The sequence below is a fragment of the Leptonychotes weddellii genome, chromosome 3, assembly GCF_054177405.1.
Source record: "Leptonychotes weddellii isolate Sample4059 chromosome 3, ASM5417740v2, whole genome shotgun sequence".
In the NCBI taxonomy this organism is placed as follows: domain Eukaryota; kingdom Metazoa; phylum Chordata; class Mammalia; order Carnivora; family Phocidae; genus Leptonychotes; species Leptonychotes weddellii.
The window spans coordinates 161,786,284-161,813,367 of record NC_138371.1 but is presented as its reverse complement, the minus strand read 5'-3'; the positions used below and the strand labels follow the sequence as shown (position 1 = coordinate 161,813,367).

At 44.3% G+C, this 27,084-nt stretch overlaps 1 long non-coding RNA gene and 1 other non-coding gene across 2 annotated transcripts in view; both read left to right on the top strand.

The window, feature by feature from the left end:
* Window positions 1–5,330: 5,330 nt before the first annotated feature.
* Window positions 5,331–27,084, top strand: part of LOC145720682 (uncharacterized) — a 32,628-nt gene continuing 10,874 nt past the window's right edge. Inside the window, exons 1-4 of the long non-coding RNA XR_014143851.1 lie at window positions 5,331–5,708; window positions 11,388–11,504; window positions 24,425–24,511; window positions 25,033–25,167. This is a non-coding gene — a long non-coding RNA (uncharacterized LOC145720682). The remainder of the gene's footprint in view (window positions 5,709–11,387; window positions 11,505–24,424; window positions 24,512–25,032; window positions 25,168–27,084) is intronic.
* Window positions 5,880–5,952, top strand: TRNAF-GAA (transfer RNA phenylalanine (anticodon GAA)). Its single transcript has one exon. It is a non-coding gene; the product is annotated as a tRNA-Phe (tRNA).

The following is a 27,084-nucleotide window of genomic DNA, read 5'->3' as shown; positions in this document are numbered from 1 at the left end:
TCCCCTATGTTAACACTTTAATTTATAACTTTGGAGAAATCGCTTTATACCCCTCAAGCAAACGTATTATTTTCTACACACAGGGAATTTCAAAGTGCATAGACGTGCCTATAAAAAACCATCTACCAGGAAAAGCTGAGCCCTAACCCCAGATTCCAGTTTCAGATGTAGACTCTCATGCCAATTTTTTTTTTTTTTGGAACATAAATTTTATTTTTTTCTTTAAAAAATTTTTTGAATTATTTAAAATTTATATTCAATTAATTAATATATGGTGTATTATTAGAGTTCAGTGATTCACCAGTCTTCTATAACACCCAGTATCACCCACTTACCCCATTTCCCCCTTTCCCTCCAGCAACCCTCAGTTTGTTTCCAGTGATTAAGAATCTCTTATGATTTGCCTCCCCCTAGTTTTTATCTTGTTTTATTTTACCCTCCCTTCCCCTATGTTCATCTGTTTTGTTTCTTAAATTCTGTATATGAGTGAGATCATATAATTGTCTTTCTCTGACTGACTTATTTCGCTTAGCATAATAACCTCTAGTTCCATCCATGTCGTCATTGAAAATGGCAAGATTTCATTTTTCTGATGACTGAATAGTATTCCATTGTATATATATACCACACCTTCTTTATCCATTCCTCTGTCGATGGACATCTGGGCTCTTTCCATAGTTTGTCTCATGCCAATTTTTAATTGAAATAGGAACTTTCTTCAAAAAAAAATATTACAAGCATTTGGTGCAAGCTAAATGCTCGGGGGCGCCTGGGTGGCTCAGTCAGTTAAGCATCTGCCTTCGGCTCAGGTCATGATCCTGGAGTCCCGGGATCGAGCCCTGCATCGGGTTCCCTGCTCAGTGGGAAGCCTGCTTCTCCCTCTGCCCTTCACCCACTCATGCTCTCTCTCTCACTCTTGCTCTCTCTCAAATAAATACATAAATAAAATCTTTAAAAAACAAAGAAAGACTATACTCTATAGGTCAGCAGTCAGTTCTGCACCCAATTAATTGTGTTTGGACTGAATAGTGTCTCTTCCGCCCCAATTCATATGTTGAACACCTTTTTGCCATTGTGGCTGTATTTAGAAATAGGGCTTTTAGGAGGTAATTAAAGTAAAAAAGCGCATAGGGTGGGGTCCTAATCCAATAGGATTGGTGGCTTTCTAAGAAGAGGCAGAGAGATGTCTCTCTCTGCACAGGCAGTAAAGAAAAGCCATGTGAGCACGGAGAGAGGGAAGGCTGCCTTCTGCAAGCCAGAAAGAGCTCTCCCCTGGACCTAATCGGCTGGCACCTTAATCTTGGACTTCGCAGCCTCCAAACTGTTAGAGAATAACTTTCTGTACCGTATGTATGATGCTTTCTTGCAGGAGTCCAAGTTGAGCAAGACGGTAACTGTAACCAAGTTATGTATAATGCCTCCGGGCCTCAGTTTTCTGATGTGTAAAAATGTGTGGATCAGGCTAAATCAACCCTAAATTCTCTTCCATCTCCAGCATTCTAATCTGTGATTCTCACTGAAATTGTCTGGCTCCACAAGAGCACCACCCTTTTATTTTTAATTTTTTTTAATTCTGAGTTTCCAATGTTCAGAATAGTTACAAAGTAGTACAGAGAAGTCCCATGTATCTTTTACCCAGATTCACCAACTTTTAATATTTTTCTCCATATACTTTTTCATATTCTCTCTGTATTTGTACACATTTATTTATTTTGCTGAACCACTTGAAGGTAGAGTGCAGATATATCTCTTTATTCCTTAATATTTCAATATGTATTCCTTAAAACTGGATATTTTCTTACTTAACTACGGTTGCCAACTCGGGGAAATTTCATATTGATATAACACTTCTATATAATCTACAGCCCATGTTCCAGTTTCTTCAATTTTTTTGTTGATATCTTTTAAAGCATTTTCCCTTTCCAGATGGAAATCATCTAGGATCACATACTGCTCTTTATCACGCTGTGGTCATGTCTCCTCCCTCCTCTGTCTGGAACAGTTCCTTGGCTTGTCTTTCTTTTCATGAGCGTGAGTTTTGAAGAATACAGGCCAGCCATTTACTAGAATGACCTTTACTTTGGATTTATTTAACGTTGCCTCATGATTAAAGTCAGGATGTACATTCTTGGCTGGACCACTATATAAGTGATATTGTATTCTTTCCAGGGAATCACATTAGGAGGCACATGATATCTGAATGTCTTTCTTTTTTTTTTTTTTTTTAAAGATTTTATTTATTTATTTGAAAGAGAGAGAATGAGAGAGAGAGCACATGAGAGGGGGGAGGGTCAGAGGGAGAAGCAGACTCCCTGCCGAGCAGGGAGCCCGATGTGGGACTCGATCCAGGGACTCCAGGATCATGACCTGAGCCGAAGGCAGTCGCTCAACCAACTGAGCCACCCAGGCGCCCTATCTGAATGTCTTTCATGGGTGATGTTAATCTTAATGACTAGATCAAGGCATTGTTCCATTTCTCCATTGTATATATAGTTTCTATTTTTCCCCTTGCAACTATTATGCAATCTATGGAGAGACACTTTTTGAGACCATGCAGTGGTCCTGCTCATCATATGACTTCCCCCCAGACTTAGCATCCATTGACGATTCTTGACTGAACCAGTCTTTAGTATGATGCTTGAAAATGGAGATGTCCACTGCTACCACTCCTTCCACATTTATCAGTCAATGCAAGTCATTCACCTGTAAACCAGAATCCCCAGTCATCTCCCCTCTATTATCGTACTTGTGGATCTTTATTTATCCAAAGAGTAAATAATCTGTTAATTTCCTTATTTATTTTGGTGCCCTGATTGGCTCAGCTATGGCCAGCAGCCCCTTCAAACTAGCTCTATGTCCTTTTGATACATTCCCAGCTTTTTAACACTTTTGAGAAATGTTGATTGAAATCAGAGGCTACTTAAAATAAGTGCTATTTGTATGTGTGTGTGTGTGTGTGCACGCACACACACACACACACACACAACTAAGGACAAATTATCAATTGACAGCAGCTTAAAAATTTATTAGATGCTGTAACTATATACAACATATTTTCTTTAGTAGTATTATTCTTAGGTCTTCCAGTTAGTAGTTGTAATTAGTTTTCATAGTTATCATAGGTAATTAGACTGGATTGCCAAAATCCTAGGGCTAATTTGGAAGATAGGACTGCAGCAGCCTACACAACGCTTCTTTTCAACATGGAGTCTTCAACGTTTTATCTTCATTTGAGTGCCAACGTCTTTATCATCTGTCCCTTATTGTGATGTGTGTGCACAGATTTTCACTTCGCTTTAGCCCTTGGCACTTGGTCTCTGTGGAATTTCTAATGGTTCTTCTTGCCTCTGCAATCTTGCTGAACAAAGCCACATTTCTCCCAAATTCAGTAATAATTTCCATTTCTGCTATCAACATTAAGGCACTACGCGAGAGGTCTTCAAACTTTCATTATACTCTCAGAGTCTTCGTAATTTTTTCCAACGCCCCCAGACCAAAAGAAATCCTGAACAGTTCCTTTTATTAAATATTCAGGCCCAAAACTTATTAAAGTATTTATGTCCAAAAGCTTTGTAACTGTTTGGCAGAATTCTATACATAAATTGAAAGAAAGTTACATTTTTACTTCATCCTTAAATAACCATCATTACTTAACAATGGGGTGTGTGCACCTGTTGGGTAGTGCACAATTTCTCAAGCCTTGAAGCAGATTGGATGTCACCATGTCTATTTCCTAGAATACATTTATTTTCATGGGCAATTACTTTTTTTTTTTAAGACTTTATTTATTTATTTGACAGAGAGAGACACAGCGAGAGAGGGAACACAAGCAGGGGGAGTGAGAGAGGGAGAAGCAGGCTTCCCGCCGAGCAGGGAGCCCGATGCGGGGCTCGATCCCAGGACCCTGGGATCATGACCTGAGCCAAAGGCAAACGCTTAAGGACTGAACCACCCAGGTGCCCCGGGCAATTACTTTTTATCAGAAATTCTAAAAAGCCAGTTTTGCAGAGTGATGACGTCACTGAAAGCAATGTAGAGTGATCTATTGCTGAAACTATGAACTACCTAGTAGTTTGAGCAGTGTCCCACAGATGGCCAGTTATCACTGTGTTTCCCTCAAAAATGGAAAATACTCTGCTGCACAGTTTGGGAACGATGACACTAAATCCTGGGAACCTTCAATCTCCTTTGTAAAAGAGCAACAACAAATACTGAGCTGATGTTAAAAATCTTTTCGCTAATGGTGAAACTGGTAGCGTTCATAATGCAGCATCAAGCTGTGGGTCTTTTTCACTGTTTATAAATGGGGTGATTACATCGTTTATTTTTCCAGTCCCAGGAGACTTGTAAGAGTGAAGGAGGTACTTCTGGGGCAGGGTTCTGGGATGACAGGTGTGAACAAGGAGTGTCCTGGGCAAATGGAGCTACGTGGCCACCCCGTTCATCCTGACATACATCGCAACACTTAACATCCTGAAATCCACCTTTACTCAACAAATGATCTCTACTACAATGTAGTTCCTATGATCTTGTAATTTGCCAAAGGATCTGACCACATCACATTTGAAATGTAAAGCTGATTGGTGGTGCTCTTCCTTCTCTTCTCTGTCCTATCCTTTTCCCTCCATCTCCCCTCAGATGCTGGGCCTTTTCTTCTCCCCGACTCCCACCTCAACTCTCATCAAAACTTACCTGCCACTTTCCCAGTCAGCCAGGTTCAGGTCTTTCCTGCAGTGTTTTGAGGACAATGCGAAAGGTAGCTACATTCATGACTCACAAGAAAGCCTGTGAAAGTCCTCTCTTCTCATCTCTCTAGGTATGATCTGCACAAGGCACCTGCTCCAAATTGCCCCTTCTCCCACACTAATCCCCACAAAGCCCTCACAGAGCAACGTCCGTCCCCAAGTCTTCTTGGGTCTCTTTCCCCTCCTTAGCCATGACTTCTTTGAAATCCCAAGCTCTTCTCTTATCTGGATTTGACACAACAAATAAACTCAGAAAGCGACTCTACACCTTAGAGATTGCAAACACTTCCAATATTCAATCCCTTATCTCCCTTTTTTCTTTCACATTCAAAGGCACTCATCCATGCATCCCTCAAAATTGCCCGTAAGAGTTCCACTTAAATGCAAAGCTCTATGGGGCGGGCTAAAAGGGCGTTACGGTAATCATTACTGCTTTTAGAGAATCACAAATTAATTGGAGAAAAAAAAATTCCAATAGGATGTTTGGGCTTTGTAGAATGTCTGTGCCTGGCACGTAGCGGATGCTTGGGAAACATCCGTCTACTGGTGTAGGAAGCAGCTTTGGCATCGGGAAATCGTCCCTAATGAGCTCGCCAAGCATTATATGGAGGGCCCGCGGTGTGCCAGGCCGACTCCGTGCACAGTGGTGGGAGGCTCAAGGGGCATTCCGAGGACCCGGCATCACAGGGAGGCTGCGATCCTGCCTCCACGGCCTTGTCCGCTCCTTCATCTTAGTGATGACAAATGTGCACGATCGCAGGCAGGCGCGGATCGGCGGGGAAGGGCCCGCCTCCCGGGGCAGGGGGCTCGCCCAGGGGACCACGCCGCTCGAGGAAGGCGGGGGCCAGCGCGGGAGGATGAGCCCGCCCGCGGAGCCGCAGAGGAGCCCAGCAGCTGGCGCTCGGGCGCGCTCGGGATCCCTGTTCATAATTTAAGTCAGAAATTCGGATTATGTTGAAGGAAGTAAGTGGCGTCTACGTTGCATCTAACCATGGCTTGTAAAGAGCAAGGCGGAACTCTGATGTAACCGTTTTAACGCGACCAGGAAGGAACGCTCTCAAGTGATGAGGAGGGACGGAAGGGGCGGACGTGAATAGTTCAGTAATAGTCTACTCTAAAGAGAAGTGAGAGGGCGCCGAAATAGCTCAGTTGGGAGAGCGTTAGACTGAAGATCTAAAGGTCCCTGGTTCGATCCCGGGTTTCGGCAGTGCTCCTTTTTAGTCCGACTGGAGTCAAATTGCGGGTGAATGCCTTATCCCGAGTAACCCGGCTTATTAACGCCAGCCCACTTGAAAACAAGGACTTGAAAGATAAGCGAGCGAGGAGTGGAAACAGCCACTCTCAGCGCCCCCCGGACAGCGGCCGCCCCACACCCCCACTTCCGGGGCGCCTTCCTGGCGGGCGTCAGAGGCGCTGCTGCGCGTGCGCCGTGCGGAGCCTGGAGGGCGGGAGGGCCTGCGCCCCCCGGAGTCCCGCTGCGCCCCCCGGCGACTGGAGGGTGGTGCGCGCAGGTGCTGCTGTGAGGAAGCGCTCCATGTGTCTCGCCGAGCGAAAAAGACAACTTCACCCCAAATTTCATTCCCCAGAACCTCCCAGTTTGAAAAGCAAGACTCTGCTGTTGAATCGAGCGGCCCCCAGCGGGCCTTGCCCGTAATGGAACCTGGCGGCTCCGTGTTTCCAGTTAGAGGCGCACGCTGGGCCGCTCCGGGGGCATAATCAGGGTTACTGGCCAAAGGGGTAGAGGCGTGGCGGCATCACAGCTCTATTAAATTGACATCTTGCACCTAAACAACTTTATTTGGAGGGTAGACCAGTGGTTCTCGAAGTGTGGTCTCTGGACCAGCAACCTCTTCTTCCACTGGGAACTAGTTCGAAATGCAAATTCTGGGCCCCACCTCAGATTTACCGTATCAGAAACTGGTTTCTAGCCTTAGGTGTTTTAACAAGCCCTGCGAATGAGATTCAGAAGCAGCTCAAGTTTGAGGATCCACTTATTCTAGACATTCCTTTGTGTTTCTAAAAGAGCCCTTTCCTAAGACTGTTTCTGTGAACAAGCTTTTTCCTTTTGCTGTCTTTTATCCTGCAAGTCTGAAATAAAACTTTGACACGTGCTCGAAATACATCTTTTTCTGGGCCTCTTTTGCTTTCACAGTGAGTGTGTTGTTGGGGGTGGGATCAACTCCCCTAGCTAATCCTAAACCCTCCTATTCTATATTGTGTGGCTCCTGGGAGCTGAGCCAGGACCCAGGAGGAGCAGTTGCAAGGATGTAGATTTAAATTAAAGGAGGAAGAAATTTCAATTTCTTAACTCACTAGAAAAGGAATATGCAGTGTAGTGGGGGTGGTGCGTTGCTGGTCAGCACATGAAAGACAATCCCTCTTGGGATTTACAAGTAGGTCTTGCATATCTTCTGGTTCTATTGTTTTGTGAGAGTACTTCGCATTTGTGAAGTACTGTGTGCTCTCACGTTATTAATTCGTTTATCAATTGAGCATTGATTATTGACCTCCCACTATGTGCCAGAAATTATTAGATCTTCATAATTACCTAATAAAGTATGCATCATTATCTTCATTTTACATATAATAGTCCTCGTAGGAGTGCAAAGATTAAACCTAACGTACGTCAGGCATCTAACATCTGCCACCTCTTAAATGTTACTGTACCTGAATAGTTGTTGCGATGTTTGGTTAAGATGTGTGCATAAAAATGAGGGGAGCTAGGGGCGCCTGGGTGGCTCAGTTGGTTAAGCGACTGCCTTCGGCTCAGGTCATGATCCTGGAGTCCCGGGATCGAGTCCCGCATCGGGCTCCCTGCTCGGCAGGGAGTCTGCTTCTCCCTCTGACCCTCCCCCCTCTCATGTGCTCTCTCTCTCATTCTCTCTCTCAAATAAATAAATAAAATCTTTAAAAAAAAAAATGAGGGGAGCTATAGGAAGAAACTAAAAGCCTTTGCTGGTTAATCCGAAAAGGCATTATGGAGAAGTAAGTCTTGGTTGGGCCCTCAGAGAAAGATTTCTTGGACAGGGGGAAGACCAAACTGGGGTGCAACCAGCTCTCTGCATGTTTAAATGCAAGGGAATGATGTGGACACTGAAAGTGTGAGGGGTTGTTCCATTTCAGACAACCTGAGGATTGGCTACCCTGCGGGGCAGACAATAAGATCAGGTACTGGCTAGTGGACATTTGGTATTGGGGGAGGCTAGAGGCACATATCAGGTTAGAAGTCCGAAGGGGGAAAGGTAAAAGGGGATCATTTGGGCAGGCCCCCGCTGGGGTGTGGTCGGAAAGGGTTTTGCTGGCCTTGTGGGAGCGAGGAATGAACACAAAGAAGATAGGGAGCACTTAAAATATTTTATGTATGTGTATATTTTAAAATAATTATATTATATATATATATTTTTTTACCTTAAGAAGTAAAGTCTAGAGATGTAATCTGATCACTTTTATTGCTTTTCATTGATGTGTGAAGTGCTCTGATAGATCTCAAACACTGTTACTTCCCAGAGTGAAGTCTGAGCAGGACTGAACATGATTTGTCTTCTAGGGGACCCCTGACACCTGCACTGGAACAGCTCTTTAGGACTGAGGAGGGGGTGAAGGGTGAGGGGTGAAGGTTGTGGAGTCAGCCCTTACTTTAGAAAAGAAATGCTTTCAATGGAAAGAATGTGATCACCTCGCACATTTATCAGTTATGTTCAGCCCAGTTCTCTACGGGCAACAAAAAGTTGTGAATGTCTACTCCTGCTTCAGGCCATTTATCCAGTGTGGAAAGGGAAAGGCATCTTTCCACATTTCCTTGAAAAGTTTTTAGGAAGAAACCTGGGATATCTGGCTCATGTGACAAATTTCTAAGGGAGCCACAAGCACATTGCTAAATGACTGTTTATTCCTTAATTATCCTGGGTACTATATTCATTTTAGGGTGGAAGTAAGAGTGAAGCTGTTATAATTGTTATATATATAATAAAACTAGGTGGGCATTTAATAATTCATTGGGGGCCTTTTGTGTAATCAATATTTAACATACTTTAATACCCATTTTATTAGTCTTGGGTTATGGGTCTACTCTTTTAACTGTATAGTGGTTTATAGCTGTTTAGTTTTCTGTTGTATCTGTTGTCCTATCTCAGATTTATATGTTGAACCTTGGTCAGAAATACAACTCCTGTTTGGATTTGCCTCAGATTCCAGGAACGTACAGCTCCTACACGATAGTCCTTAATACATGGTGTCAGAATGGATTACCTTGTGTAAGTGTAGCTCACTGATCCAACTGAAATCTTGCAGTATTATTTGCGGTCCTAGGTGTGGGTCCAGGGAGTGAAGCAGGACAATCTGAGCAAAGACAAGGGTCTTCTTCACAACAGACACCCAAGTCACGTATTACTTCCATAAACTCCAATTCCATAAACTCCAATTTCCATATATGAGTTGTCTTATAGCAGGGTGCATGACTATTTGACTATTCATTGCTGAAATATATTCTACGGTGCATTTTGAGCAACCCCTCTCCCTACATACTCATTGACTCTCTATCAAGAATATCCAGAGTCACCATTTCTGGAGTGCTCTCTGTGTGCTGGGAATTCTGATGAGCATGTTTCATGCATAATCCTACTAAACTTGTCAATAACTCTATCAGGTAGGAGGCAAAGTTGAATATAAATGAAAAAAAAAAAAGATACATAGGTGTGCCATTGTGAAAAGCCAGCATAATTCTGAGATGTATCAAAATGAAATGAGCCACAAAAATAAAGGAGTAATTCTTTTATACACTGCATTAGTGCGATTCATGTTAGAGCATTTTGTTCAGTTTTGATTAACTCAATTTAAGAGGAAAGGGTTAACAAAGAAAAAAACATGATTAAGGAAGAGGAGATTTATCTTAAAAACAACAAAAATGGGCCACCTGGGTGGTGCAGTCGGTGAAGCGCCCCACTCTTGGTTTCAGCTCAGGTCCTGATCTCAGGGTTGTGAGATCAAGCCCTACCTCTGGCTTGGTGCTAGGGGGCATGAAGCCTGCTTGGGATTCTCTCTCCCTCTCCCTCTCCCTCTGCTCTTCCTGCTCATGCTCACATGCTCCCTCTCTAGAATAAATAAAACTTTAAAAAAACAAAACAAAAACAACAAAAGCTCATGAAATAGACTTGCCAAGATAAAAGAAAACTAAGAGTAACTTGATTACCGTCTTCAAATTATTGTTTTGCAGGAGTGTATGATTTCCAGGGAGATGCTACAAGAAGAACAGGTTTAGATGAAGCCAGGAGAGGTAAAAGAGGAGTTGTGATAAGATATTTGGCCTATCTTGTGATAGAAAATTGTCTGACCAAGATTGGGTAAATTGGAGAATTGCAGTTGAATAGATTTATCCGTGCTTATGAGGACCTTTGGGATGTAAGGGAGGAAAAAAAACTTTTTCCCACTACCCTCTTAGCTTCTCAGCAGGGGTCCTAGCATTTAGACTGACAAAAGACAGATTAACAAGAAAAGAACCTACACAAACAGAAGTTTATGAATCTGTGCACTGCACACACTTGTGGGAGCACTCAGTGACGAGTAGCTCAAAGGTCTGGTTAGAGGGGCTCCTGGGTGGCTCAGTCGTTGAGTGCGTCTGCCTTCGGCTCAGGTCATGATCCCAGGGTCCTGGAATCAAGCCCCGCATCGGGCTCCCTGCTCCGCGGGAAGCCTGCTTCTCCCTCTCCCACTCCCCCCGCTTGTGTTCCCTCTCTCACTGTCTCTGTCTGTCAAATAAATAAATAAAATCTTTTTTTTTAAAAAAAAGGCTGGTTAGAATTTAGACTTCTATAGCATCTTAACCACAGAACAATACATTTGTAGAGAAGTGACAAGACAAAGGGAAAAAACTACCTTTCTAGGGTGGCAAATTGTGGGAAGGTAAACGTATAGGAAACTAATGGCAAATAAGGCTAGTTAGTAAAGTTGGTTACATAGATTCTTCTGGTGGCATTTGTAGGCTGATTGGGGTGTCCTGTTGTCTTTGGTGATTAACTTCTCTCCTTCCTGGTAGGAGATGGGGGAGTTGGCGGGAACATCTTTACAAATTGATGTTCTGCTTTTGGGCAAATGGGGAAGAGCAGATAGTTTCTTATCAAGTGCCTTCAGATCAAAATAATCTTTATGTTAAGGTTGGGTGACATATTCACATCCTTCAGACACTTTCAAAAAATCAGACTTGTGGTTGCTTTGTAAGTGTTGCTCAGGAAGGAAGCAGGTGGAGCAGCATGGTGTCAATTGAAAGAAAACCAACCTCAAAGTAGGTTAGTAAATGCTTTATCCATTGTTCTACTGAGGACGATAGCCTGGGAGAGTCTTCCAGATGGCTCGGAGGCTCTGTTCTGAGGCTTGTTTGCTACAGGGGGTTATATATACCAAAAAAAAAGGGGTGGGGTGGGGTGGGGAAGGGTTACGCGTACTTGCAAGCAGTTCTCCAAATAGCTGTGCATCATAAGGTATAATCTGTTTGGTTGTAAAAATTAAAGTTTCTGATTACCACATGGACATGAGAAAGACCCTTAGTTCATCTTATGTTTCTATCATATCTGATTGTTCAAAAATATTGCCTGCATGCCTCTGCTTAATTGGTTTTCCAGTTCTTCTTGTTTTTGATTTCTCCTTGAGGTCACGTGAGATGGTCACGGGGGCTGGCATCAGTGCACAATGGGGCGTGAACATTGTTGGCAGAGACCATAAAAAGGATGGTGGCCTTATTGGGATGGATCCTATTATCTCTTAACAGTAAGTATGTCTATAAACAATACAGCATTTGACCCTGCCTCTGGGATGAGTTAGTGTGCATGAGAAATCATGTACTCTGATCAGACAAAAATTTTAAAAGGCACTTTGCATCCTGAGATAAAGCAAGACAGTCTACCAGAGGATTCCCCTGTCTGGTTAGAGACCCCATAATAAATGAAACCATACTTGTTCCTGGAAGTTATTGACTCTGCATCAGAGATAATTTCATCCATGACAATTTCAATGTTGATGTCTGAAGATATGTGGTGACCTTTGTAGATAAAATACTGTGACAAAATCTCTGTTTTCCCACCACGAACAGACTAAATGTAAACTTGGTCACATTGCTTATCTTGCCTGTAGATGTGGGTGTGTTTCAATTCTTGTCGTTGCTTATTTCAGTTTTTTGCTTGCTTTTGCTTTTTGTTTTTAAGCTACTCTTTTTTAAAACTTGGACTCTCCTTTACTAAACTTCTTTGCAAGTAAACTACTTTCTTTTTTTTTCCTAAATGCTTTTCTCAGAGCAAATGTCTGTTAGCTTCTAGTGTATCCTGAAGTAAATAATTTTCATACAAGCATGGATGTCTATATATTTCATTTTATACGGTGTCATTAAGCACGCTATTGTTAAGCTTTTAAAAGAACACATTACCTGTCCTTTTTTCTTTCTTTTTCTCTTAGCCAGTTGTAAACCTGAGCTGAAATTTGAAGCCATATTTAGTGTCCCGTAAAGTATTCAGAGATAATCTCACCCAATAGCGATGATGTTTTCATTCCCTAATCGAAGGAAGTTCTAAAGATACGATTGTAAAGGACTTTACTGTTACGTGCATGAACTGTATCTAAATTCGATTGGTCTGATCTCTTATTTTAGGAACAATAATTCACAGAAAAATTTGGTTTTATGCTTTTTCATAAAATGAAGCCCTGATTTGTTGAGTAGATCAAGCTATTGATCAGGTAGGAATGAAATACAGGTATATAGCCGCATGGAAACATTTCGCTTTGAAGCATCTTCTTCTGTCAAGTTGGTCAATTGCTCAGAAAAAATATAATTGGATGCTTGTTTATTGTACATCTTGTTCCTCTTGCGTCTCTTCAAATTCATAGCCATCTTTCAAATGGTCTCTCAAGCTTTTCTTCTGCATGAAACCTTTCCCACAGTTGAAGCGAATCTGGCTCTCTCCCATTTCGACCTCCCAGAGGGTGCACTAGCTGCTGCCCATGGGGCACGTGACTCTGGGGTCCAGCTTTCACTTTCTGTTTTGAATGTGTGCTCATTTCCTTATGGCAAGATGCCACCCACTCCAAACGGTGGCTTTGACTTCAGGAAGAGATACTTCAGAGTTTCCATGTTCCGGCAAGAAAATGCTAGTATTATTGAGTAGTGGTGGGGGCTGGAAGAGGGCATGTGATCTGGAATGGCTGGAGGGGCATGCACTGGTCACCCTCCACGGTGGGGTGGTGCTGGGCTCACAGAACGAGAGGAAGAGGATAAAAACAAGAGAGAGAAGGAAGCAGGCGGGCTGGAACAGGGCAGTCAAATCCTCTCTTTGGTGGTGGTGAAGGTGAGGGTGGGAACAAGAAGGGCTTTTATCTCAGGCAGAGAGAGAGACTTCAAGACAGCCTGAATACAACTTTATTCCTTTTATTTATTTATTTATTTTAAAGATTTTATTTATTTGTGTGAGAGAGAATGAGAGACAGAGAGCATGAGAGGGAGGAGGGTCAGAGAGAAGCAGACTCCCTGCCGAGCAGGGAGCCCGATGTGGGACTCGATCCTGGGATTCCAGGATCATGACCTGAGCCGAAGGCAGTCGCTTAATCAACAGAGCCACCCAGGCCCCCACTTTATTCCTTTTAAATCAGTTCTCAGCTGCATGCGTGGTGGGCAATGGAGGGCCTGTTCCCCCCAGCCAACCTGGCTGCAGGATCTGAGCTGAGGCTCATTGCAGCAGTCTGTGGTTCATAGCCTTAAACTCTCACACTGTGAAAACTGACCGAAGGGACACCAACTCCGCGGGTTTTCTGACTGCAGCGGATGAGGAGGAGGAAATGCGTCCCAGCAGGAGAGAGAGGAGAAGGCGGAAGGGACCAAGTTGTCCCTGCCTGTGGTGTGTATACGTATGGCCTGGGGCGTGGTCCAGAGCCCAGCCCCTGGGGCCAGGGGCCCGAGCCTCCGCTCTGGCTCCACCTGTTGGCAGAGTAATGTTCCTAAATTCTATAACCCTGCTCAGTTTCACTCTCTCCAGGTGCAAAATAGAGAAAAAGTAAATAACTTCTTTTCTTTTTTTTTCATTTAAAAAAATGACTTATTTTCTGGCCCTATGGTGAGAAGTCAGCCGGTCACATATGACAAGCGCTCAGCGGCAGGCACGCGGCGCGTTCAGTAAGCGCACCTGGGCCCTGGGGAAGCGCTGTCCGCATCAGCTCCTCCTGGCTCCCCAGGGAAGTTTAAGTGTTCCATCTCCTCTTGTCCATGTAACCATGTAGGTAATATTTTGTTGAATCTCACAGGTCTTTTTTCCTTACTGGTTACTATTATTTCTTGAAGACCTCACTCCATGTTCATAGCAGAGAGCACATAGCAGGTACTCAATGCCTATTTATTCAACAAATAATAACAGCTCTCCTCCCCTTACATGTCTCCTTCCCCACCCCCACCCCCCAAGTGGCTCACCACCACAGCTCAGCCCCTGGCTGTTTTTGTTTTTATTATATTCCCTACCAAGAGAATGAACTCTTCTGAGGCTCTAGACTGAGGTTTCTGTTCCTTTTCTATGCCTTTATGTCATCTAGCCCCCGTGCCAGAACCATTTTAGGTTCTCAAGAAATGCTTCTTGACCTCTGTTGATTTGACAATAAGCAACTCTTCCAGAGAGACTGAAAAGGTGGTGTGGCTAAGCTAAGACTGTGGATGATTTTCAGTGTTTTCTTTTTTGCTTATCTGCATTTTATAAAATTTCTCACTTGCATAATTTAAAAAACACGGTGCAAAAATGCTCTAACCCTTCAACATAACAGAGCAGAAGAGCAGGAAGCTGGGTCTCCTCATTAGTGCTCCATAATGAGCATGGTTTGTCTTGGTCTGACAGAGACAAGTTGAGGCATTTTGGAGACCAGGATCTGCCAGAGCACTAACCCAGGTTAATTTAGGTCACAAACCCAGGAGCTAGGATCGTGGTCACACGTTACATGGTGTCATTCCGTGTAATGACATTCAATAAATGTCTTAACAACAACAGCAGTAACATTCTCTCCATCTTTCAAGTTACTTAAGATGTTCTGACTGCTATTTTTAAAAGTAAGATTCAAATCACTTTCTAGATAAACATGTGTTAAAAAACCTTCCAGGTGTAACTGAGAGATTAAGAGCTAAATGAAGGTTTTGTGTTCCGGGAGCTTGAAAGACAGCAAACAGTCCAACACAAATAGAAACATGTCTTAATACCGGAAACATTTTCCTTAATCCACCAATTATCACTTCGTTCATTCGTGCGGGGTTTCGAGCCTGTGCAGGTGTTGGTCTTCAGTAGGTGAGCGTGGGAGGTCCCCTTTGAAGCGCAGTTGCTGGACATCACAGGACCTGGCAGCTCCCAGAACATTCTTCTGTCCATTGTCGATGTTATATCATCAGGTCCAGGCCTTTTGATGAACAGATTCTTGAGGGTGGGACCTGTCAACTCTGGATCCTGGACCGTGTCTACCACTGGCCCCTAGAGGAGCTGCTACATTTCCAGGCCCTTTCTTTGGTTCACTGGGGGCCTTAAATAAAGGGCTTACTTTCTCTATATGTAGAGGATTTTGTGTCACTACCAGCTTCTGAGCTGGAAGCACAGCGCAACTTTCCCTTGGCGTTGCGGGCTGCACTATTTCCAGCAAACACCTCTTTGGGATGCCTGATGAGGCACTGAATAGACTTCAGTTTTTCGTAGAGCCTCCGCTGGGGTGGCAGGGGGTATCTTCCCTTGAAGAGGGCAACCTGGGGTGCCTGGGTGGCTCACTTGGTTGAGTGTCGGACTCTTGGTTTTGGTTCAGGTCATGATTTCAGGGTCATGGGATCGAGCCCTGCATGGGGCTCCATGCTCAGCGGGGAGTCTGTTTGAAATTCTCTCTCTCTCCCTCTTCCTCTGCCCCTCCTCCCGCTTGTGCACTCTCTCTGTCAAATAAATAAATAAATCTCTTTCTCTCTCTGTCAAATATAAATAAATCTTAAAGAAAAAAAGGGCAACCGACGCTGGGCTCTGCCATTTTGAAGTACTGATACGCTATCAGCACTTATTTGCGATTTACTCTGCCTTACCAACCTGAAGGTATAGATGGGGTCACAGTACTGGGAATAATTCATAATTTTCTGGCTTTTGCCTCAACTATTTATTGAAGACCTCAGCCATCGGAGAGAATCTTGCTTACCTGCTTGGGGGTGTTTCACGTATTTTCACAAAAAAGGCTCAGGTTGCTGGGCACCCCCATTGGAACTCCCATTGATCAGGTTTCTCTCATCTCCTGCTTGGCCGCATGGACCCTCCTGTGGTTCTGCTGGCCACTGACATGGGTACATTGATGCCCTTGGGGTGCTGCGTGTTGCTGTGCTCTGCATAGTAGAGCTGCTGGTGGCTGCCAGTCCTGCTAGTCTTATGTATAAAACAACCCACCAGCAGTGGGCTGGAAGTGTATCATCATCCCGTATTCAGGACACTGGGCTGGGCAGAGATCACAGACACCTGGAAGGATGGGCCATATTCAAAACCCCACATTCATGCCATTAATTTTCTTTTTAAAGGTCTTATTTATTTATTTGACAGAGAGAGACACAGCAAGAGCAGGAACACAAGCAGGGGGAGTGGGAGAGGGAGAAGCAGGCTTCCCGCGGAGCAGGGAGCCTGATGCGGGGCTCGATCCCAGGACCCAGGGATCATGACCTGAGCCGAAGGCAGACGCCTAACAACTGAGCCACCCAGGTGCCCCATGCCATTAATTCTGCTTACAAGGTGCACGGATTCTGGTGCAGAGCCCAGATTCTGGTGCCAGCCCGCAGCCTGGCTTTGACTCTGGCTTTGCCACGGACCCTATAGAGGACGTCATTCAATCTCCCCTTGCCTTAGTTCCTTCGCCTGTAAAGTAGGGATGATGCTGCTGATGATAGTATCTCCCTCATAGGAGAGCTGTGATCCCTAAATTGCTAATATATGTAACCAAAACAGAGGCTGGTACATACTAAGCTCTAAAAAGGTATTTGTTATATTACTGTGCCAATTATTTGTCATATGAAAGTATCTCATCTCTCAGAAAGTTTAGGACAAAGAGACAAAGGGAATGAATTTATTAAAAGGAAACACTGTTTGAGTATCCTCTGCTGTGCAGAGGCCTCTAGAGTTGGGTTTAACGTAACACACTCCAACTTCTCACAAAGTCCTGCAAAAGCAGAAGGAGAACCCCCCCCCCCCAAATGAGACTGGAATGAAAGAGGCAGGTATCCCCGTGACATGAGGAAAAGATACAAGACGAGATGGGAAGCAATTCCAAAAACCAAGGAAAGGGGCCTGTTTTCATTTGCTGGGGTCGCCATGACAATGTACCACAGACTTGGGGGCTGTGGCCTCACAGTTGTGGAAGCTAAGAATTCCAAGATCCAGGTGTTGGCAGGGTTGGCTCCTTTTGAGGCTCCAAGGGAGAATCGTTCCATGCCTCTCACCTGGCTCCTGGTGGTTTGCTGACAATCCCTTGGTGTACAGAAGCAGTACCCTACTCTCTGCCTTCACCTTCACGTGGTGTTCTCCCTCTGTGTGTATCTCTGTGCAAATTTCTCCTCTTTATAAGGACACCAGTTGTATGGGGTTATTACCTCTGCAACAACTCTAGTTACAAACATGGTGACATTCTGAGATACTGGGGGTTAGGACTTCAAAATCTGAATTTTGCGGGGGGGACACAAGTCAATCCAGGATGAAACTCTGCTGGGGATATCCAGAAACAATCAATGGGGACAAACCAAGAGAAGATTCCATTATTTCTTGGGGGAAGGAAGCAACTGAGCAACAGGTGCTTAAAATGGAACAAAGTCTCTTCTCATCGAAGGCGAGAGTCACCATGGAACCCACACAGGGATGCTGGCTCAGCTTGCACTCTCCAACGTCAGTGCACCGGGGCTCTGAGTCCACGTATCTCAAGGGCCCCAAGGCCATTTGCGAATGACACCGGGCAAGGGTCTGGGCTAAACAAGGACCAAGGACTGCGGAGAGTTGCCAGGCTGGTCTGGCCCAGGATCCTCTGCAGCCACACATCCTTCTCACCCTGGGTGGACCGGAGGCTACGCACACAGCAGCTCCCTGGCATGCCTGCCAAGCCCATGCATGGCATTTACTTATCCAGCCATTCTGAAGGCGCTGCAGCCCGCTGAACTTCTCTGGGCCTGTGAGGAGCTTTGCTGGGTTGACCATGGCTTTCAAGAGAAGCGAGCAACCCATAGTTCTTGGTTACAAGACTTTTAGCCCCAGTCACAGCCGGGTTTGAGTTTTGCGGCTAAGAGTCTTTGCTGGGGAGAACAGCCTGGAAGGAGATCAGCTTGTGCTGGTATAAAGTGGGAGAAGGGGGTCAGTCATAAGCTTATTTTATGGAATTTAAATCCACAGATGGATTTCAAACCCTATTTTTTCTCTCTCTCTTCCCCTTTCCCAAAGTGGTTTCCAGGTTTTGTATACACACCCATACACACTAGAGTTGTGTATATAAATGATTATTGTTAACAAATCATTTTGATTTAGGCTTGGGGGAAATAAAAGATGATTAAAAAAGAAATTTCGCAGGGCACCTGGGTGGCTCAGTCGGTTAAGTGTCTGCCTTTGGCTCAGGTCAGGATCCCAGAGTTCTGGGATTGAGCCCCACGTCGGGCTCCCTGCTCAGCGGAGAATCTGCTTCTTCCTTTCCCTCTGCCTCTCCCCCTGGCTTGTGCTCCCTGTCTCTCAAATAAATAAATAAAATCTTTTAAAAAAAAGTTCTCAAAAACGTCTTTTGAAAAGTAAAATAATTTGGGGTCATTTCTCCGCAGCCAAAGGAGCAGGACACTTTAAACAACAGGAGGGAGCTGGCTATTATACACGTTTGCAGCAAAGCATAGGGGTTCGACTGGGGGGTTAAATACAGAAGGAAATTCTCCTTCTCCCTTCAGACCAGGCAAGTGTGTCTCTGATCACAGTGGTACTGCTTAGAAATGGCATCATTGTTGAACCTTAACTAGGCGCTTAGCCAGGGGGAATGGGAAGATGGAACGCTTAACAAGGGACCTGTTGTTTTGCTTCTCACGGAATGGGTCAACTCCAGCAGAAGCAGCGATATGATAAATGATAAATTCACTTTGAAGTTGCAGAGCCAAGATCCTGTCCCGCCTTGCTAGTGACTCCATTCTGTGTGCAAGTGGAGGTCACGGTAAAGAGCTTTTATTTATTATCTTCTCTCAGTTCCTTCCAAGACACAAAAAGTGTACCCAAAGCTGTGGACCTTCACATACCCTGGTTGTTTGACTGGCTGGTGCCCATTGTATCAGGGCAGGGTTGTATGTAAGTGTGGACTCTACTCAGAAGGTCAGTTTGAGTCCCAGCTCTGCCCGTAACTATGGGGCTATGTAATCTTTGTTATGACCTCTAACTTCAGGCTCATCTATGAAATGCACAAAGTCTGCCACCCGGGATTGTTGTGAGCCGCAAATAAAGTCGTTCAGGTTCAAATGAAATCACATACGTCAACACACTCTGTAGGCTAGAAAGCAGTTCTGTATGGATGAAGGTTGATATTATACGTTATTATGCTTTTATTATTTAGCACTGAATTTACAATTACTCTATCAAGGAAAAATAACAATGGATAAGCACAATGTAACTGTGCTCATATAATTAAAATACTGTTCTACCATAAACAGGAATGAAGTCCTGATATATGCTATAGCTTGGATGAACCTTGAAAACATAATGCTAAGTGAAAGAAATCACTCACAGAAAGACTGCGTATCCTATGATTCAGTTTCTATGAAATATCCGAAATAGGCAAATCTATAGAGACAGAAAGTGGATTAGTGGTTGCTTAGGGCTAGGACAAAGTGGGGGTTGGGGGTGATAACTAATGAGCATGGAGTTTCTTTTCGCAGCAATGAAATGTTCTAAAATTGATTGGGGTGAGGGCTGTACAGCTCTGTGAATATACTAAAAACCACTGAAGTGGGCACTTTAAACAGGTTAACTGTACCGCATATGAGTTATAACTCAGTAAAGCTGTTGCCTAAAGAACAAACAGCAGCAATTGGAATTACCAGGGCGTTCTTAACATGAATCAGTATCTTTGTACTCATTAAAGATATTTGGGTTCCTCTATTGACAATAATCTTAGCTAATCTTAATGAGCACTAGTGAAGTGTCAGGTTCTGTGTTGTAAGCTTTCTCTGCTTCATGCTCACAACACAGGTTTTTGTCTTTCCTTTACAGATACATAACAAAAGCTCAGAGAGGTTAAGCAACTTACCCTAGATCACACAGCTAGTGAGATTTCACCGTGGGGTTTGAAAGCAAGCAGATGGGAGTCTACAGCCTCCCTTTTCCGCGTGTGTCCTCATGTCTTCATTGAGAACATGGATAAGGCTAGTCTTATTTAAATATTTACCATCAGAAAAAAAAAAGCAAAATCTACTTTTGGGGGGAATAATTATTCCAGAAAGACACAAACTCAGTACCAGCAACCCCATCTGACTTTACTGCCAGGTGTCTATTTTGATCTCGAGATCATTCCAGGAAAGTGTGCGTTTCTTAACCTTTTCTTCCGCCTCGATAGAAAGCTGGAGCTTCGGACATTATTTAATGCCTATGTGTATACCCATTTTCAGAGGAAAAAGGAAGATGGGTTAGATCGGTTAACTGGAGAATCATTTCACATTTTTGTAAGATTTGGGATGCCTGGCATGGTGTCGTGCTAGAACTTGTCACCAATCCACAAGGCTATCCGCCACGAATCCGCTGTTTCTCCACGCTCGGAACTGCTTTCCCTTTGACTTGGGGTCGGAGGCTGTCTTCCAGCACCATGGAAGCCCTCGCCACCAGAATAGATTAATTTTGTCATTACCCTTTCTCCATTTCTGTCTTTAACCAGAAAAAAGAGGTTAATTGTGTGCCATTTCTCAGGAGAATGAGGTATCAGCATTTTAATTCCTGATATTTTATGAATTGTGGGCAGCTAATTAAAACTTAAAGATTAGAGGAGCTATTTTGGCTAAGAGGCCATTTGCAGGCTTGTGAAATGAGGAGAACAAAGGGCTGTCTTTTCTTTTTATTCCTACAGCTCAAATGAAGCTTCGTGCTGAAATAGAGCCTTGAATTGTTTTACGTACTGAGGGCTCATTGTATTGATTCTAATTTTAATTTTGCGGCAAGTGGAGCGGGATCTGAAAGCAACGGAGGGGTTAACGTCGAGATTATTGGGAATGTTAAACAGCAAGATTTGTATTTGGGGGCTCTGATTGACCCTTCTTGACTTCTAAGAGACCTCTTAAAGTCAGAAAGGAACCACTTACAGATTCTGTTAGATATCCTTAATTGCCGTGTCAGAGCTCAATTTGTATTTAGATCTTCTCTTTTGTTCTCCCTCACACTTAACTGTTGGAGTTGCTTCTTGGCAGACTAATGGGGCTGCCACAAGCATTGGGCTTTGTCTTGGCTCCTTTCTTATCTGGTTGACTTTCAAGCTATTCCATTTCTTTGGACACCACGGAAATCACTAAAGGGCCCACATCTTGGGGACGTGAATCAGGAAATCACTAGTCCCAACCCTACTTTATGCAAATGAGAAAAAAGGCACATCTTCAGCTGGGGCAGTCCCCACAGATGAGTTGCTTAGAAAGTTAAGGTGGATTTTAGCTCCTATCCACTTCCTGACTATTCCCTTGAGCAGGTCAGAACCCACACAACAGACCACAGTGGCCACGATTCAAGCAATTCTTTCTGTCTAAATTTCTTATCCATGTGTCTCAATTTACTTCTGGATGTAAAATAATTTCTTTCTGAGATGGGATTAAGTTGGATGAGATTGAGCAAGTGTCCAATGCAAACTCGTTACATGCAAAACCAGGCTGGGCTTATGCTTTCTGTCCCCAGCCTTCTAATTTTTTCCTTCAATCTAAAGTAAATAAGCAGCAACTAGAGCTAAGAAAGAACCAGTTGGGGGAGGGAGTGACGGTCAAGTAATGGAGAAAGGCCATTCTATCCAAACAGAAGAGTGTGGGCAAAGACTCTGAAACTGGAAAGAATTGAAATAAGACCAGCAAGATTGAAGCTTGGGGATTAAGGAGAGGCATGGGGCAAGATGAAACCGCAGGGAACGGAGGAGGGCAAGTCTTGGGGGGCCTTGAGTCCATGCTAAGGATTTGGGACCTTCCCCTGTGAGGAACTGGAATCTATTCAGATATTCAGTTTTAAGCAACAGGCATAAGATGATCAAACCATAACCCTAGAGGGGAACGAGAATAAATGTGGGAGATCTGTACAGAGGTTATAGCCTCTGCTCAGGCAATGGACAACTTTGAGTAGAACATGGCATTGGTGAAAAGTAGAGAGAAGTGAACAGTTTTGACAAAACTTTCGGAATTAAAATCAACAATATTTGGTGATGGATTGGCCAAGAATACTCCTCTTTTCCTTTAGGAGGAAAGGAGGAATTTATTGGAGATGTAGCCCAGGTATTGGATGGGTGTTCACATGGACCTGGAATTGGACAAAGGCAGAAGTGGCCGTGGTCAATTGTCAAAGTCTTCAGAGAATGAATAAAAGTGATTAGAAGTTGGAAGAAGATGGAAAAGGAAGAGCTGTTGGTAGCAGGTGGGATAAAACTCAAAGAGTGGAAGAGAAATCGTCTGGAAGCTACTTCCAACCTGTGTTATTCTTCTTGGTCCCCTCCTTCACCACTGTGATTTAGCAAATGATTACATCTGGGGGAAATTATAGAAATTACGTATTTAGTATGCCTTGAGATATCTTAGTTCCAAGGGGAATCTTTGGTTTTTTAGAACACACTTTTGATATTGGTTTATTTTGTCTTTCCTTGAATGATCTTATATACATTACTTGGTTGATAAAAATGAATTGCTTTTCAAAATGCATTCTTTTCAAAAGTTTTTTTCTCCAATGACAGATGAGACAGACCATGAAATCTTTAGCACAAAGAAGCATTGCTTAGTTCATTTGCTTTGAATCATGTGGTTTTCCTCAGACATATTTCCCTTCTGGGCTGCAGTTATAGAAGGGTTTAAATTTAATGTAGAAAATAGCCTACCCAGCTGGTACCTCAAGCCCTAATTCTGCCCATTTTCTTACCCACCCACCCACCTGCACTTGACCATTGTCTCTTTCCACTTTGAACTAATTGGGGCTCAAAATACTTGCCAGCACACTGAATCAGCTGATCCTACTCCATAATCAGGCCTGGGCAATACTGCACTAGATAACGTGAGGTGTGGGAGTCTCAGAGACCGCCTGAATCTGGGGGCTGAGTCTGCTCTGTAGGATGAAGGAGTTCCTAAGGTGAGAGAGTGGCTGGCCAGCATCGGGAAGCTTGCTCTGTGGCCTTATATTTGGGCCAGTGGCAGATACTGTCTTTATTTCTCACTTTTCTCTCTACAGTCTCTCTGGGGGACCTCATTTCTGAGCCCCACAACTTTCCAATATGTCTTTCCAGCCACGATCTCGTTCATGCTGTCTGGATGCATATATTGAACATCCCCCTTGGTGGCAAGGGGGATGTCACACAGTGTTCCCCAAATCAGCCTTCCATTCTCCAGCTGAACTCCCAGATGAACACCTGGCTGGTAATGGCGGGCTAGACACCTGCCGGCTCCTTCTTGGTGATTGCCTGCATCAGCCTGAGGTCCAGGCTTTCTATAAATTCTTGAGATCTAAAATAGTTTCTCCTCTGGACAGCAAACATAGAGCTTCTGAGGACCACTGCTAGTCCTTCTTGAGATTTTGTAAGCCCCCCATTCCTTGCATTAAAACCCTTCATGCTTGGAATACAGCTTCCTGACCAATGCTGTGTGATCCAGTAATTGTTAGTGGCCTCACCAGCCACTCCGTTAGCTCCGGCTGAAGCTTGGGGATGGTCCTTCACATCCCCATCCCTCACTTCCCACATCCAGTCCATTTCCTAGTTCTGTTTCTTCTTTTGTGCCTCCTTAATACAACGTGAGTCTGGCCTTTCCTCTCTATTCCTGACTGTTGCCAGCTTGGTTTAGAAACTGATTTATTTAATAATTGTATTATTGTAACAGGCTCCTAACTAATTTTGCTGCCTTCTGTATCCCCTTGAACCCAGTCCATTTTCCCCCCCTACACTGTGGCCAGATGAACCTTTCTAAAATACAGCTCTGATTATGTTACCTAAAGTCTCTCAAGCTCCTCACCGCCTTCAGTATACCAACCACACTCCTCTGCTTCCAACCACATTGAAGGTCTTGAGAACACTGGCCTTACTCATTTCTTAGTCCTTCTCTGTGATCTTCCCTTTGCCTATTTACTCCCTGCTTTGCCAGGTTAACTCCTATTTACTGCAAGGAGGCACAGTCTTTCCTGACACTGCCCTGAAATCTGGGTCACACACCTCCTCCTATGCTGTTATAGTCCTGGGACTGCACAGAACCCTCCAGCGACTCCACCCAACCAAGGGGTCCCAATGGGGGGCCTCCTGGGAGCTAGCTGCTGACTTTGCTTACCTTAGATTTTGCAGTGGTGAGCCCAACATCTGCAGGCAGGGAGGCAACAAGAGGGGGAGGTTCAGAAAATGAGCTTGAATTCCTACGTGGTGGGCCCTATATACCCCTCCTGTTTTCATGGTCTGTTCGAGCACCAAAAATTTGTCATGAAGTTCATATTTTACTCTCTCCTTTTCCTCAGGCTGCCCAGGAGGTTGCTGTGGCATCATCTCTGCTCTCTTCCTTTATGTCATCAGGAAGGTCATGGAGGAAACAAGTTCGTGTCACCGTAGGCAGTGGGGGGTGTGTTCTGGAGGGTTATAGCCATCCTTGGCCTTTTAACCTGGATTGAGAGGAGAGATCGTCCAGGCCATCTTGCTTTATCCTCCAGCCTAGTCCCAGTTGGCGGGTCTAGGGTCAGGCTTTGGCTGCCCCTGATGGTTTTATCCCCCTGGAATACCCCACACCCCAACAGTCTCGGGCATAGCAAGTTCTACCCACAGTTTCACCTGTTCGTTCTGAGAAATAGATGGTCAGAGGGTATACAAATTGCTTGGTGTGCTCAATTTACTCTAAGTTCTGGATTGTTCCATAGATGTCAATAAAACTGTAACTGACCATTGTTACCTCCCCACATGATGCATTTTGGCAGTGTGTGAGGCACTTTGAGTGGAGAGGGTAATTTATAGGCCTGGGGGGAACTAGCGGGCAAGCCCGCCAGCCAGCAGAACAGCGTGTGGGCTGCAGGGCCCTCTGCTCTGCTCTCCCAGCACTTAAGAAATGAGACAACATTGCTTTCATCTCTGGCAGCACTGTGTCCTTGGGAACGCCCGGTACTCATCAGAAAGGCCCAGTCCTTCACCCTGCACCACGAGTGACACCAAAGCACAGACAGGAGTCAGAGGAAATGAGGAAAACGGTCCTTGGCACCTTTTAAAGACACAGGTAAGATTTAACTTAACGGAGGAGCCAAACCAGGGTTCTCAGAACCTGCTCATGGCTGCTACCAACGTTTTGCTCACTCTGTTGTCTCCACTTTGGAAAGGCCCTCCTCCTCCTTTCTGTGCATTCGATCATCTTCAACTTCCTCCTCAGATCTTACTACCTGTAAGAAGGGTCCCTGGTTACAGTAGTCCACCATCATCTCTCTCTATTCCGAAGTTCTAACAGGTTTGGATACTTTGTTTGGCCTTTGTTGCCTTAAAGCGTTCATGTGTTTCTTCTCTCTCTCCTAATTATTTTCATATGTATAAACATAGACATACACACATAGGTATATGTTTAGAGAAATATAAGAATCATCTCCACACTGTTCTATAAATATCACACAGATTGTTGAATGGAAAAACTAACAGGGATTATTTAAGATGGGGCAGAAGCGTCCCATGCTTAGTTAATGTTGGTGAGCAAAACCCTATACTGTGTAAGGGTTTGATTTCACTAAATACTTTGCATCCTTTTCTTATTTCTGGTTCCTCAACTGTTCATAATCATTAGAATTTATATTGATGTATTTTAATTTTTATTTATTTATTTACTTTTAAAGATTTTATTTATTTGACAGAGAGAGATACAGCGAGAGATAGAGCACAAGCAGGGGGAGTGGGAGAGGGAGAAGCAGACCCTCCTCTGAGCAGCGAGCCTGATGCAGGGCTCGATCTCATGACCCTGAGATCATGACCTGCGCTGAAATCAAGTCAGACGCTCAACCGACTGAGCCACCCGGGCACCCCCAGGGATGATCTCTTGTTCATCACACTGCACAGCCTTCTGCTTATAGGTAAGGGCTGACCAAGACCCTCAGGGACAGAAGTTCACAAAAGTGAGTCTTCCAAATTTTAGAACTCACATAGATCTCTCTTGGCTCTGAAAGACTCTGACCGCAGTCTACTGGTTGTCTAAGTCGGCCTATTATCCCCAAACACTATTCAGTTTGCTTCTCCCCATTCAATGTGCAAGCAGACTAGATTCGCGACACCAGGAGCAAGGAGTGGAAGTTGCCATCTTGCCAAAGGATCTGACCCAGTGGTAAAGAGGATGCTCAGAATTCCTCCTGGAGCTTCTTGGTCAGAAGAGACTTTCAAGGTCATCTAATTTAAGCACCAGTCCCTGTTTTTATCCTTATTCTATGAGGGCTGGACACCCAGCATCCTGTGGAGCACCTCTTGGGGCCAGGAGCTCGCCAAGTCCTCAGGCAGCCTCACCCATAACTGGACTTCAAAGCTGGAAAGACTTTTTTTTTTTTTTTTTAAGATTTTATTTATTTATTTGACAGAGGGAGACACAGCGAGAGAGGGAACACAAGCAGGGGGAGAGGGAGAGGGAGAAGCAGGCTTCCTGCCGAGCAGGGAGCCTGACGTGGGGCTTGATCCCAGGACCCCGGGATCATGACCTGAGCCGAAGGCAGACGCTTAACGACTGAACCACCCAGGTGCCCCAAGACTTTCTTGATAATAAGCTGAAATATGTCTCTCTAAACTTCCTTCTCAGACCACGCATGATAATTGAATCCCAGTTTCCTGAAACAGCCCTTCACATTTTTAAAGATGGTTTTCATATTCCCCCTGAGTCCTTCTCTTCCAGTTGGAAACTTCTCTGATTTAAAACACATCAGACTGAAAGTTCCCTTTTTTGTGACAACATTGAGATTCTTCATACAATTTGAGATGTTTCTTTCCTACTTTCCTTCCTTTCTTCCTTCCTTTCATACCTCCTTCTCTCAACTCCTTCTTCCCTCTCCCCCCCCCATCTCCAATGCTAATAGAGTAATCTGATTTAAAGGAGATAAAAGGGGGCGCCTGGGTGGCTCAGTGGGTTAATCATTGGACTCTTGATTTCAGTTCAGGTCATGATCTCAGGGTT